The sequence below is a fragment of the Nelumbo nucifera genome, chromosome 5 (genome assembly GCF_055504915.1).
Source record: "Nelumbo nucifera cultivar China Antique chromosome 5, China Antique-T2T, whole genome shotgun sequence".
Taxonomy (NCBI): domain Eukaryota; kingdom Viridiplantae; phylum Streptophyta; class Magnoliopsida; order Proteales; family Nelumbonaceae; genus Nelumbo; species Nelumbo nucifera.
In genome coordinates this window covers 56,807,666-56,820,655 of record NC_142653.1, presented here as the reverse complement: position 1 = coordinate 56,820,655, position 12,990 = coordinate 56,807,666, and positions in this window count along the sequence as shown.

The following is a 12,990-nucleotide window of genomic DNA, read 5'->3' as shown; positions in this document are numbered from 1 at the left end:
CTGTCCTGGTCGGATGAGGCTTCCGAGGTTGTTGGGATGAGGTTAACTAGCGAGGTCTTCAGGATAAGACCTAATGCCCAACGGAGTTGTCCCCATTCATACGATGATCTCCTATCTTGGTCATGCTTATCTGCATGTCGCGGTGTCAACGTGACTGAAGAGATAAGGTGGGCCGCAGATACGACGTGGCGCTGTCGTGGCCGTGGAGATAAGGAAGCCATGTGGGCGCCACATGGTGTCCGGAGCCAGCTAAACCATAACCCAAACATTAATATCTATCTATGTTGGGTTATTCGATTTTTGGTTGGTTTACAAATGACCAAAGCGAAACTGATCCAAAGTCGTTCGTAAATACTAGAAAACCGACTAGTTCGGGTCAAGTTGGTTGGGTTGTTTGGTTTCATTAGTTTGATGAACAACCCGATTTTATCTAAAGAAAGTTTGGATTAAAAAATTTAAAAATTATCTAAATATTCTAACAAAAATATATAATAACTTTAAAATATCTATTGAAAACAAAAAACATAATTAAAATCAATTTAATAATATTCATATTTTTAATAATTTTATATTTTTACAAAATTGATCAGAAAATTATGTACTAACAATATAAAATATGGTTCTCTAGATTTGAAAACTCCAAACCTCATTTTTAGAGTGCTAAATTTGAAAAAATTTGCAAAAAACTAGTGTGAATCATTTTTTTTTTTGAAGATTTTTCAAATTTTGAAAAAATATGTTAAAAATAGGTAATGTTATTCATTTTTTTATAATACCTTATGATTTCTTTTTTCTTGAATGTATAAATTTATGTTAATCTACATTTCTTATATTCAAAATCATAATTTTTTTTTGTGTTATCGGTAGATTTATGAAAAATTCTTGATGATATTTGGGGAAAATATAAATTAACAAAAAATTTGAAAATTTAATTTTTCCTTTGCCTATAAAGACTAAATATGTTTTAGATCTCTGGATTTATCTATCATATCCATAGAGGAATTGAAATTTCTTCTTTAATATTTTTTTTTGATTTTTTTATATTTTTAGAATTAAAAAATAAATAATAAATAATTATATTTTATCATTTGATCACAACAATTGAATATATTTTAATTCTATGGATTATCTATCATATCCACACACCAATTGAAATTTCTTCTTTAATAAATATTTTTTTTTATTTTTATATTTATAGAATTAAAAAATAAATAAATAAATAATTAATTATATTTTATCATTTGATCACAATGATTGAATATATTATAATTCTTTGGATGATCTATCGTATCCACAAAGCAATTGAAATTTCTTCTTTAATAACTATTTTTTGAATATATTATATAATGTTTATTTATTTTTTATATTTTTTGAAAATAAATAATATATAATTATTAATTACTTAGAAGTTGTGCCAATGCATATTTTTTGGTTGGATAGGAGAGTTGGGTTTTACCCATCCCATAAAACATTATAAATTAAGAATTATAATTTATAAATTATAGTTAAGCATAGGATTTTTAATGAAATTATAATTAACTACAATATATTTCTCAATAAAACCATTAAAATATATTAATTTAATGTATATACACCTCATTGAGGTCTTACATTTAGTATTCTTGATGTATTTTATGATTTAACAAAGTGTTTATAGTATTTCCAAGTGTATCTCTGCGTATCTTAGTTTTTCTCCAATACACATGTGTATCCAAGGCGTATCTTGATACATCTCTTAAAATTGCCTTTCTGATACACTTAACATTTTTGACACTTTGAAGCGTGATCATATTATATGTTTGCCACTTCTTCCAAACACTAACTATATGAGTTATAGATAATGGTTTTAACAAAAGCTTTGGGGACCAAGGACCCCTACCTTTATACTTGGCTACACTTGGTGAACTCCACCTTTCTTCTCATTAGTGTTTGTAAGTGAGTTAAAGTCTCTCCATGAGCCAGCCATTGTGTAGAGTTTTCTGTGCCGATGGCTATATATTGCAGATAACATCCAATTAGTCTATGAGGGTGCAAATGCACAACAACATGGATGCATCTATTCAAAGTATTAGTTGTTTCAACTTTCACTTCTTCACTTATCTACAAAAGCCAAAGACCGATAGAAAAACCTTTAGGCCCCATTATCTTTTTGGTAAGTTTTTTACCAATTTTCTTTTATTTTCAAGGTAAATAGGACAATAACCATTTTATCCTTAAAAATTGATTATTAAAGGGGCATTTTTTGTCCCAATCAAGTATTAGCAAATCTCCTCCTAGGTGGGAAAGTTATTTACCCACCTTGGAGATGGGCCAACACATGCCAGATTTAAGTTAGGCTAAAACAGGCCACCAATAGAACTCATTGGGTCAACTAAGATGTCTCAATGGACTGGCTTCTTCAGCTGATACGAAATGGGCCACAACGGGCCAATCTGAAAAGGGCCAACAACGGCCAATAAAGACCTCAATGGGTCAATGAAATGCCTCAGTGGGCTTCTTTCTTTCTTTTTTCTTTTTTTGAAATAGACCCCTATGGGCCAAATAGAAGAGCAGCAGGTCCATGAAGCCAAATTGACCTGTTGCCACTAAAGCTGGTGTAAGATGTCATAGACCTTAGAAACTAATTAAGTTGGAGAAATCTTTCTGAGGGGGAGATGAGGAGTGGAATTCAGGGGAAACATTTGGTGCTGTAGCGGTATCATATAACGAAAGAGGTTTTGATGCCCCTGTTGTCATTGTTGCTCTGCAGATCTGGTGATGGTGAAATCATGATTGTGGGCTTGAGCCTTTAGGTTTTGGCGGCCCAACAAATGTTGACATTGAAGGCCACACTTATCGGCTTATGTTTGTTGAGAGTGACAAAAAAGAAAAAAAGTAAGTGACCAAAAATATCATCGTTATGGTCATTGGAATTCATGACGATCTGGTCGGTGGTGTTTTTTCACCGGCCATTAATGGAGTTCAGATAAAAGAAAAACATGAAAAATTTGTTTCTCACCGGGGTCGCATGAGTTCCTACAAATGATCACTAGAATTGATTTTGGGTTCTGATGGTGGTGGTGCAAAAAAGAATTGATTCTGGGTTCTGATGGCATGACGAATGAAACACTAATCTTCACTTTCAGCATGCAACTTTATAACAACGAATAGTGGGTGATGGTGGTAGGCTGGAAGTTAGGTAGTTGGGTGAATGAGAGAAAGATAACTAAAGTAATAGTGAAACTAGAACTAAAATAGAATTGGCTATAAAAAGAAATATGAATGAAAAACTAAATTAAACAAGAAGGCAGCCAGCGGGTAGCTAAGATGCTAGCCACCCGTCGGAAACATGGGAACAATTAGAAAGACCTCAAGGTTTTACCTTTGGCTCTGATATCAAGTTAAAATTCAAGGTTAGAAAGAATATATTGATTGAATATGATAATTACATTATATTTATAGACTAAAATAGAGATCAAATCTATTCAAACTCAAACTCTTATACTCTACCTAGGATTCTATGTAGTCTATCTTAATCCATTTTAAACTCTATCATAACATAACAAATTATGTCTTACTGAGAATTCCTAATATAACTCTATTCAACATCATCCTTATCATAACAGCCCATACATCAAACCTTATCTTAATTCCCTAACGCTGGGCATATCAGAGAAAAATGCTACAAATTGATAGGTTATCCACCTAGCAATAAAGCAAGGGAGAAATCTTCCACTACTGATACAATAGGTGAACAGTAACTCAGCTGATTGAACAGATTCTTCACCCATAGATAGTCTCATAGTGGAGAGTATCAACAATTGATCAGACTTCTTACTCCACTTACTTGTGCAAATATGGATGGTACATCCATCAGTTCTTGTTGTTTTTTAAATTTTGCTTCTTGGATCGATTTTGGACAGTAAAGCCACTGGACCATAATGGTTTTGTGTCCCTAACCATTGATATTACATTGCACAATGTCCTATTCTTACCTGATTTTCTTTGCCTTCATTCTCTAGTAAGAACACATAACAAATAAACTATTAATTAAACTCTTTTTTTCCTACCTTCTAAATCCAATAGAATCTAAATTCAAAGAGAATTATTGGTGTGGAGAAGCTCTATAATGGGCCATATCAATTTAATTTACTAGAGTTCCATCGCTGGTTGCTCTTCACTCTACATGTCTTCAGCCTCAGTAGTGGTTCGATTAGGTCATGCATCTTGTGATCATTTGTTTCTTATTTCCAATTTAAATATTTCAACATAATCTTTAAGGCTATGATTGGTTTGAAGGAAAAGGTAGGGAAAGGAAGGGAAATATAAGGAAACTTATACAAGGTTTGTAAAGGTTTCCCTACATTTCCCTTCCTTTTCCTACTTTTTCCTTCAAACCAAACACAACTTAAATGGTTGTTGTGATGCTTGTAATAAATTAAACCTAAATGGCCAAATTACCTTAGTAATACACACACTACTTCTACAATATTCCTGGGCTACTTGTGTCTTATTGATGCAACATAAATTCGAAATGGAATGGAATGGAATTCAAAATTTGAACCACTATTAGAATTTTATGCGACCCATGATATTGATGATTCACAGACTAGATGTATGGCCACACCACAACAGAATGGTGTGGTCAAGCACAAGCACAAATACTTACTTGAAATGGCATGGACATTACGGTTTCATGCAAAATCACCACTCCAGTTTCTGGGTGAGTGTGTACTCGTTGCTATGTACTTATATCATAAACCAGCTTCCCACTCTAGTCGGTCCTCAATGGGCAACCTCCTTTTCAAAGACCTTATGGGAAATTATTGACCTATAAATGCCTTTTGAGTATTTGATTTTCTTGCTTATGAACAGTTACTAGGCAAAGTTGTTGACAAATTTGCCACTCAATCTGACTGGTGCATTTTTGTCGTGTATCCATATAGACAAAAATGCTACAATATACAATCTCAACACCAAAGTTTCTCACCCTGTTTGGTTCGAGGGAATAGGGATTTGGAATCGAAACCGGAATGGGTTTTATTATGATTCCAATTGTTTGTTTAGGTGGAATGGGAATCCCATTTTCATTCATTCCCCATTTGAGGAAAAGACCATTCTCTGCCCCTCCTTTGGGAATGAAATCCTATTCCTACTTATTGTAGTTCCCGTTCCTATTCCTGCCTGAACCAGACAGACTATGGAAATGGACCATTCCAATTCCGACTATAAACCAAATGGACCCTCTTTGTCTAGGGACATTATTTTTTATAAAGAAAAAACATGGTGCCTCTTAGGCCCATGATAAGGATCAAGTTTCGAGCTTACATTCTCCTAAAGGTTCTAATCTTCCTCATACTAATAGGCCTTATCTATGCTTAACCTAAGTGTATCCAGAATGCAAATACTTTTCTTTAAATAGCCTCATCAATATCTTTTTTTGCATTTTTCAATATTTTGAACATCGCACCCAAATTAGGGCTAGGATATAGATTGGGTAATGCAAAATTCTCGTGTAGTTGCCATCCCTAACTAAGCCCAAAGTCTTCCAAATTCCTCTTTTGTTGCAGATCTTTACAACATTTTTGTTTTGTATAATTTGGATCAGGTCTAAATGCATTGTCCTAACAAGCCATAGCAATTCTATATGGGGAGCATCTCCCTTGTCCTACATGGCCAAATGTTCCCAATGTACCATGCAAGGGCTCTTGGTACCAACTCACATCCTCTGTACCTTGGTGTAGAAAATTTTCTCAAGTACACAAATAGCAATCTACTATGCCACCCTGTCTTTATCCATTTCAAAGTTAAATCATTTTTCTTTGTTAGATTGCTATTGGTTGGTCAGAGGATGTGAATTCTCTTGGGACTGTGTTTGAACCTCGTGAGCTTAACCGAAATAGCTAGCAAAGGGTGTCACATCATAGGTAGGTAAACAATCAATGCACACAACGATTTGGTGTTTGATGAAAGGGGTTGTATGGCTATAAAAGCTTTCAAAAGTTCGCACATCCTTTCTCTTGGTAAAGCATAACTGGTCATTTTTCAATTCTTCCTATGCGATCTTTTTCGAACTTTTCTTTCCTCTGAACTCTGAATGCAGAGAATGTTGTTTTGAATTTTGAATTCTGAAAATTATCAAATCTCCATTTTGACCCATATATGAGAGTTTTGTTTGTCTTTTTGAGATTATCAATAGAGAACAAAAAGTTAACTGATTACACTTTAAGACATAAGAGATAAGAGGAAACAAACAAATATTTTTTTCTTAAAGTTAAAAGATTCTTCTTAAGAGATAAGAATTAAGAGGAAACAAACAAGCCCTATGACTTTCTGTAAAAAAAATTCAACTTGTCAATGCTTTTGACTTGACAAACATGTTTTATATTTCAAAACATGTATTTTCCGCTTCTCCTCCTCCCATTTCTCTCTTTTTTTTTTTTCATTCTCTCCTCACCTCCTATCTCGTGTCAAATCACTCTCTCAATATCAAATCTATCTTTCTCTCTTTACCTTTCCTTTCACGTCAAATCACTCATTCAATGTCAATTCTCTCCCACCTTCTCTCTCACAATTCCCTCATCGTATTCCTATTTACACTCGTTTTAGAAACCCCCTGTAATTAATTTCTAAAACACCACTATTGTTTACACATTAGTAAGACACCCTAATACTTTGCAAATTGCAATCAGTTTACTTAATCCAATTTTCGTCAAAAATCATTGGTATTTCGGTATTGTAACCTCATGAAAAAGTGAAAAACCCAAAAATGCCCCAATGAAAAATCCAAACTATGAGGGGTTTCATAGTAATACACAAATTATAGGGGTTACTTTAGTAAATACATTAAATTAGAGGGTGTCTAACTATCAAGTAAATGACGCTTAATGAAATATATCCAAAGAAGCAAGATAAAGAAGATAATTTAAAAGAAAATAACAAATGAGTAGATAACTAAATTATATTTTAATTAAGATGTTGATCCTAGGATTGTTCATGTCCACAAAGCGTGAGACGTGGGACAGTTCAACAATCCAATAAATTTTTATTTATTCATTTATTTGTTTTGTTCAATTTAATAAAATACTATTTAAACATTTATTTATTTGATAAAATTAAATATATTATTTAATTTTATTTATTCCTTTTTATTTTATTTTTTAAATGATTTATTTAGTTAGGAATAATTTACGAAAGATAACTAGATTAGGATTATCAATGGGTTGGGTCTACCCAATGTATCCAAACCGATTGAACCAATTATAACAGTTCCTATTCCATAATTTTGTCTCGTTTAATGAATAGGTTGGTTTCGGTATTTGCTTGTCTAGAACCAATTCAAACCCGAAACCGAGTATTTTATGATATATATATAAGTTTTTTATAATTTTTATCATATATTTATGCTTGAAATAGTAAGTTTGATAGATAATAAATAAGACTTATTAACATATAAATAATATAGTATTTTTCTATTATTTTTATTAAGAATATATTGTCAAAATTTAAATTTTAAGTTATTATTTGAATAAACAACTAATGTTTTTAGTATAATTGGGTCTATAATTTTGTTTTACTAAATAATCGGTTCGAGATTACTCCTACCTAGACCCAACCCATTGACAACCGTAAAGCATACTAGGGCTTCCCCACTATAGCTATTTACTATTCTTAAATAATATAGTTATAGTTATTTTATTTAACAAAATAATAACAATCTAAGTTATTAGGATAAATTACAAATAGGTGCCCTATGAAGGAAAAGGAATTCCATCATATGGATGGCCAAACCATGCTAGATGGTTGGGCGAAATTTCAAAAAAATTCTTTTACCCTTCTAAGTATCGTATTACCAATTTTAGGAAAACTACATTTTTTAAGGATCGTTCTTGCACCGAACCGGACCAGATCTAAAACCAAAAGAAAGGGAGAAGAATAACTGATATGGATTCTACACATGTAGTTCGCAAACTGGGTGTTCACGCCAAAGAGGGTACCAAAACCAACTTCCACTGAAAATGGCGTAGCTTAGGTGAAAACCGGTTCAGTAACAATCCTTCAGCAAGAACTGTAATACAATAGCTTGGATCGAGCAAGGGAGGTGAGCATGAAATTATTCTAATTTTTCTTGCAAAATCAGAAGTGAGAATTGATCTCTATCAATCCAATAACTGGAGAATGAACTGGGTTTGTATGGCGGCAAGAACAGAAGAAGAGAGAGCTAAAAGCAGTGTGTTCTGGAGCAGTTCGCCCTTCTCTATTTATAAGCCTTAAAGATCATCTCTCCTAATCCAATTACGAGCTTCCAGATCCAAATCTTCATTTGGGTTTGGACTCTTTAAGTGGATAGGACTTATCCTCTTATCCTAAAGACTGATCCAAACCCACATTCGCCCAAGTCACATGACTGCTTAAGCTGTCATGTGACTTCTTAATTAAACCAATTAATAATGGGCTTTAGGCCCATTAAGCAAGTGGCTTACGTCCCCTTTTAGTTGTTGGCCAATTTGGCTTTTTTTGTATGGCATAGGACCCCAACAATGACCTCACATAAGCACATATGGGTTCAACCCAGCTTCTGTGGAAAAGCCTGGCCGAATTCACTATCAAGCATAGTGAACCCCTGAGTCCACTATGCTTAAGCTGTCATGTGACTTCTTAATTAATCCAATTAATTATGGGGTTTAGGTCCATTAAGCAAGTGGCTCACGTCCCCTTTTAGTTGCTGGCCAACTTGGCTCTCTTTGTATGGCGTGAGACCCCAACAATGACAACACATAAGCCCATATGAGTTCATTCCAGTTTCTACGAAAAAGCTTGACCAAATTCACTGTCAAGCACAGCGAACCCCTAAGTCCTTCAGTATGGGCTCTTAATGGGTCCAACATTTACACTAAATAGTCATTGAATTCAGCCATCCTATGAAGGCTCAAGGACAATGGCATTCTGTGAGATTATCCCATCAGGTAAAACGACCCTAAATGGTCTCTTACAATTAACCTATCAACCCTTAATGATCAACCACTACCCAATAGGGAAGGACCTCTCCCCTGTTTGCAAGGTGCAGTGTTGCACTATCTACATGGATGGATCCTGAGAATATCTAATAGAGTCCGGTTTCTCCTTTTCCGATACACTGTTTAGTTGTGGTGTAGCAGGAGGAGACAACTGTGATATAATCCCATTATCCTTAAGGTAGTCCCTGAATTCGTCAGAGAGATATTCACCTCCTCGATCTGATCGAAGGGCTTTGATCTGTCTCCCAACTATATTTCGACTTCTCGTCTAAACTCTTTGAACTTTTCAAAGGATTCGGACTTATGTCTCGTTAGGTACACGTAACCATACCGAGAATAATCATCAGTAAAGGTTATGGAATAACAATGTTGGTTGTGTGTCTTAACATTCACAGGACCATATACATCAGTATGTATCAGGTCAAGTGTGCTTGTTGATCTTTTAGGCTTACCCGTAAATAGTCATTTCGTCATCTTGCCTTGAAGACAAGGTTCACAAGTTGGAAGTTCTTCTATAGTAAGAAAATCCAATGGACCATCCTTTACTAATCTTGTGATACGATCTATATTAATATGGCCAAGTCTATAATGCCACAAGCATGTTGGATTAATCATATTACGTGTTATTTTCTTGGGGATAATTTTCGTCGTAGTTTCGGTTATGTTTGTTTACAGAGAAGGATGGAGGACATAGAGACCATTCTCAAGTTGTCCGTGAGTAAGGAATTTGTTATTCAATTTAATAGTAATTATATCACTAAATAGAATTGAATAACCATCCTTGCAAAGTTTTGAAACTGAAATCAAATTTCTTCTTAGTGAGGGTACATAAAGACAATCTTTAAGTCTCACAATGCCTTCTCTGAAAGCTAAATCTATAATTCCTATGGTTGTAGCTGCAACAGTTGCAAAAGTCCCCAAGTAAAGGATCACCTTGTTGTCACTCAACCTTCTGCTTTCTTTGAACCCCTACAATGTGTTACATGCATGAGTAGAAGCCCTGGAGTCAATACACCAGGATGCAGAAATGACCAACATATTGGTCTCTATGACAAGAGATTTGAAATTACTTTCTTTGTTCTTGGATTCCAGATATTGAGGATATTTCCTCTTCCAATGTTTGGTTTGTTTGTAGAAGTGACATGCATCCGATGTTTTGTCTTTCTTCTACTTTTTTGGCTTGTCTACTTTCTTCTAAGGCCTCTTCTTGCCCTTCCTCTTTCTTTTACCTAATTTTCCACCTTCAACAAGTATGACTATTGGCTTGTCCTTCTTAATCAGTTCTTCGGCCCTCTACAACATATTATTGATCTTGAAGGCTAACCTTTAGGTTGTTCATGTTATAATTCATGACAAACTGATTGAAGGAGGGAGACAAAGAGTTTAGGATGGCATCAGTTTTTGTGTCATCATCGAGCTAAGATCCATGAGCTTCCAGTTCTTTAATATACCCCATCATTTTCATGGTGTGGTCATGGACCTGTTGGCTCTCAGTCATCTATATGGTCATTAACAACTTGAGGATCTTTTGATGGGCATAACGATTTTTCTCCTCGTACATAGTCTTTAGACTATCCAGGATGTCTTTGCAGAGTTCAATCTTATCGAATTGCCTCTGGATAGCATTATCTAAAGATGCTACGATGTAACACCAGACAACAGAATTTTTCTCCTCACATTCCTAATATTCCCTCCTATGAGCCTCAGAAACCTTGTCACCCGAATATTCCGGAGCAGGGTTCTTAGCAACATTGTCCAATTTCTCGGACGTCAAAACTAGATTAAGGTTACGGTGCCAATCAGCATAACTGGGTCCCTTAATTTTGTTATCATCCAACAGTTTGGCGAATTGTCCGTGTGCCATTTCTGATAGAAGGCAACATATATTAGTTCACGACCTAAAATTTATTCATGTTATATTACATAGAATGGTCTTTTATCTATGTTCCGTTTTCATTTGTTCATCTTTGAGATTTCCCTCCTATCTCAGTGACGGAGGCATGGTGCATGTCTTTGGAAATGTGGAAAATCACATAGGTGCACGAAGCTAAATATTTCAGCTACAAAACCCCACCACTTTCTTTGAAGGATCATGTCCACCCATCCAATGAGCTTTCCCTTTGGCCTTATCAGACAAGGTTCGTGGACCCCAAGGTATCGTGAAAGAGTCTTCCATTTTAGGATAGGCCTCTCCCACATCGGTCTATGATGCCCCTATCATCTCAGGAACCAATTCAACCGACTAGACCAGCAAATGGATAGCCCAATTTTATGGTTCATCTCCACCCACCGATTCAACCCGCCTTCAAGCTAATGACGGGAGATCTTTAGAGAATTCATCATATGATATTCCCTATCACTTGAACTTATATTAATCTGGAGGGAACAAGTAAAATGGTCCCTATGTCTGATTTAGGTCATACCAAAGTGGCTCCCATTGACTTTCATAAAGCCAGATTCGAATCGGCCCAAAACGGGCTAGGGTTCTACGGCGTTCCTCTTGGGGAGGAAACTGATTAGGGTGCCCATTGAAAAGGGAGATCATCCAATGATCTAAGGGCACCATGGAAATGATGTGCATTTAGCTATGGTGTTTGCAGAGAGCCACATACGATTAAACATGGGCCAAGCACTTATGACCCATGTACGAATCACATTCAGCACATCACAAGCATTCACATAATCATAAAAATGATCCAATCAATTAATGGCTTGTAAAACTCTAATTAATTTAATTAACACATAATCAGCCCATTAAGGCCCATGAATTATCATATAATATTATCTAGGTATATGGGTTAAACAACAAAGAGCAGTTTGGCCCATATAGCAGTTGGGCTGATGTTGCTTTAACTTAACATAAATTAGGTTTTACAAGGGAGGGCCGAATTGTACCATGTGTTGGGCCATCAAACCCTTGGCCCATAATTGAATTTGAGACACCTAAAATGTGATCCATGGGGCTGAGATCAGACCCCATTGAACCATGGGTTCGGTCCAACCAGTTTGGATCAAACTAGCTCAATTTGGCCTAGGGTTTGGCGTCCAAAAAATGCTACAATTCTCAAGATTTCGGTATGAAATTATTAACAACTGAATATTGACAATCAATCATAGTAAAAATAAATAATCTAGGGTTGTAAGTGTGATGGTCCGAATCTAATCTGGATGAACTACAATTCGCAGATTGTAGAATTTTCTCTGCAAAATTTATTCTTCTCCTTCACACGCACTAGAAAGTATTCCAATGTAAAAAAAATAATAAAACCCTAATTTTTATTAATTACATCAAAATAAATCCTAATACATTTTGTCTAAAAATAATAAAAAATATTTACAGACCAATGATCAAATAAATAAATAGCAGGGTGTGCAATTCTTAGCGCTAATAAAGAATTCGATATCCATCACACCAACAGCCCAAAAACCAAAAAAAAAATAATAATAGAACAATTTTCATATTATAATAGAATAAAATAAAATGAATTTCATATCAAATCACCCAAAAACTGAGAACTAAGTTTTCAATAAACTAAAAACTGCGCAAATCGGGTAGAACCGTAGAACAATTCTACCGATTTTGGTTCTGCTTCAGATCTGGTTTATTTCAATTCAAGATTGAACCTTTGGCTCTAATACCACTAAAGGAAGGGGAAAACCATCATATGGATGGCCGAACCATGCTATATGGCTGGGCGAAATTTCAAAAAATTTCTCTTAACCTTCTAGTTTTAGAAAAACTACATTTTTCAAGGATCGTTCTTGCACCGAACCAGACCAGATTTAAAACCAAAAGAAAGGGAGAAGAATATCTTATACGGATTCCACACGTGTAGTTCCCAAAGTGGGTGTTCACACCCAAATAGGGTACCGAAACCAACTTCCACTGAAGATGGCGCAGCTTAGGTTGAAGATGGTTCAGCAACACAGTCATTCAGCAAGAACTGTAGTTCAACAAGTTGGGTCGAGCAAGGGAGGTGAGAATAATTTTTTT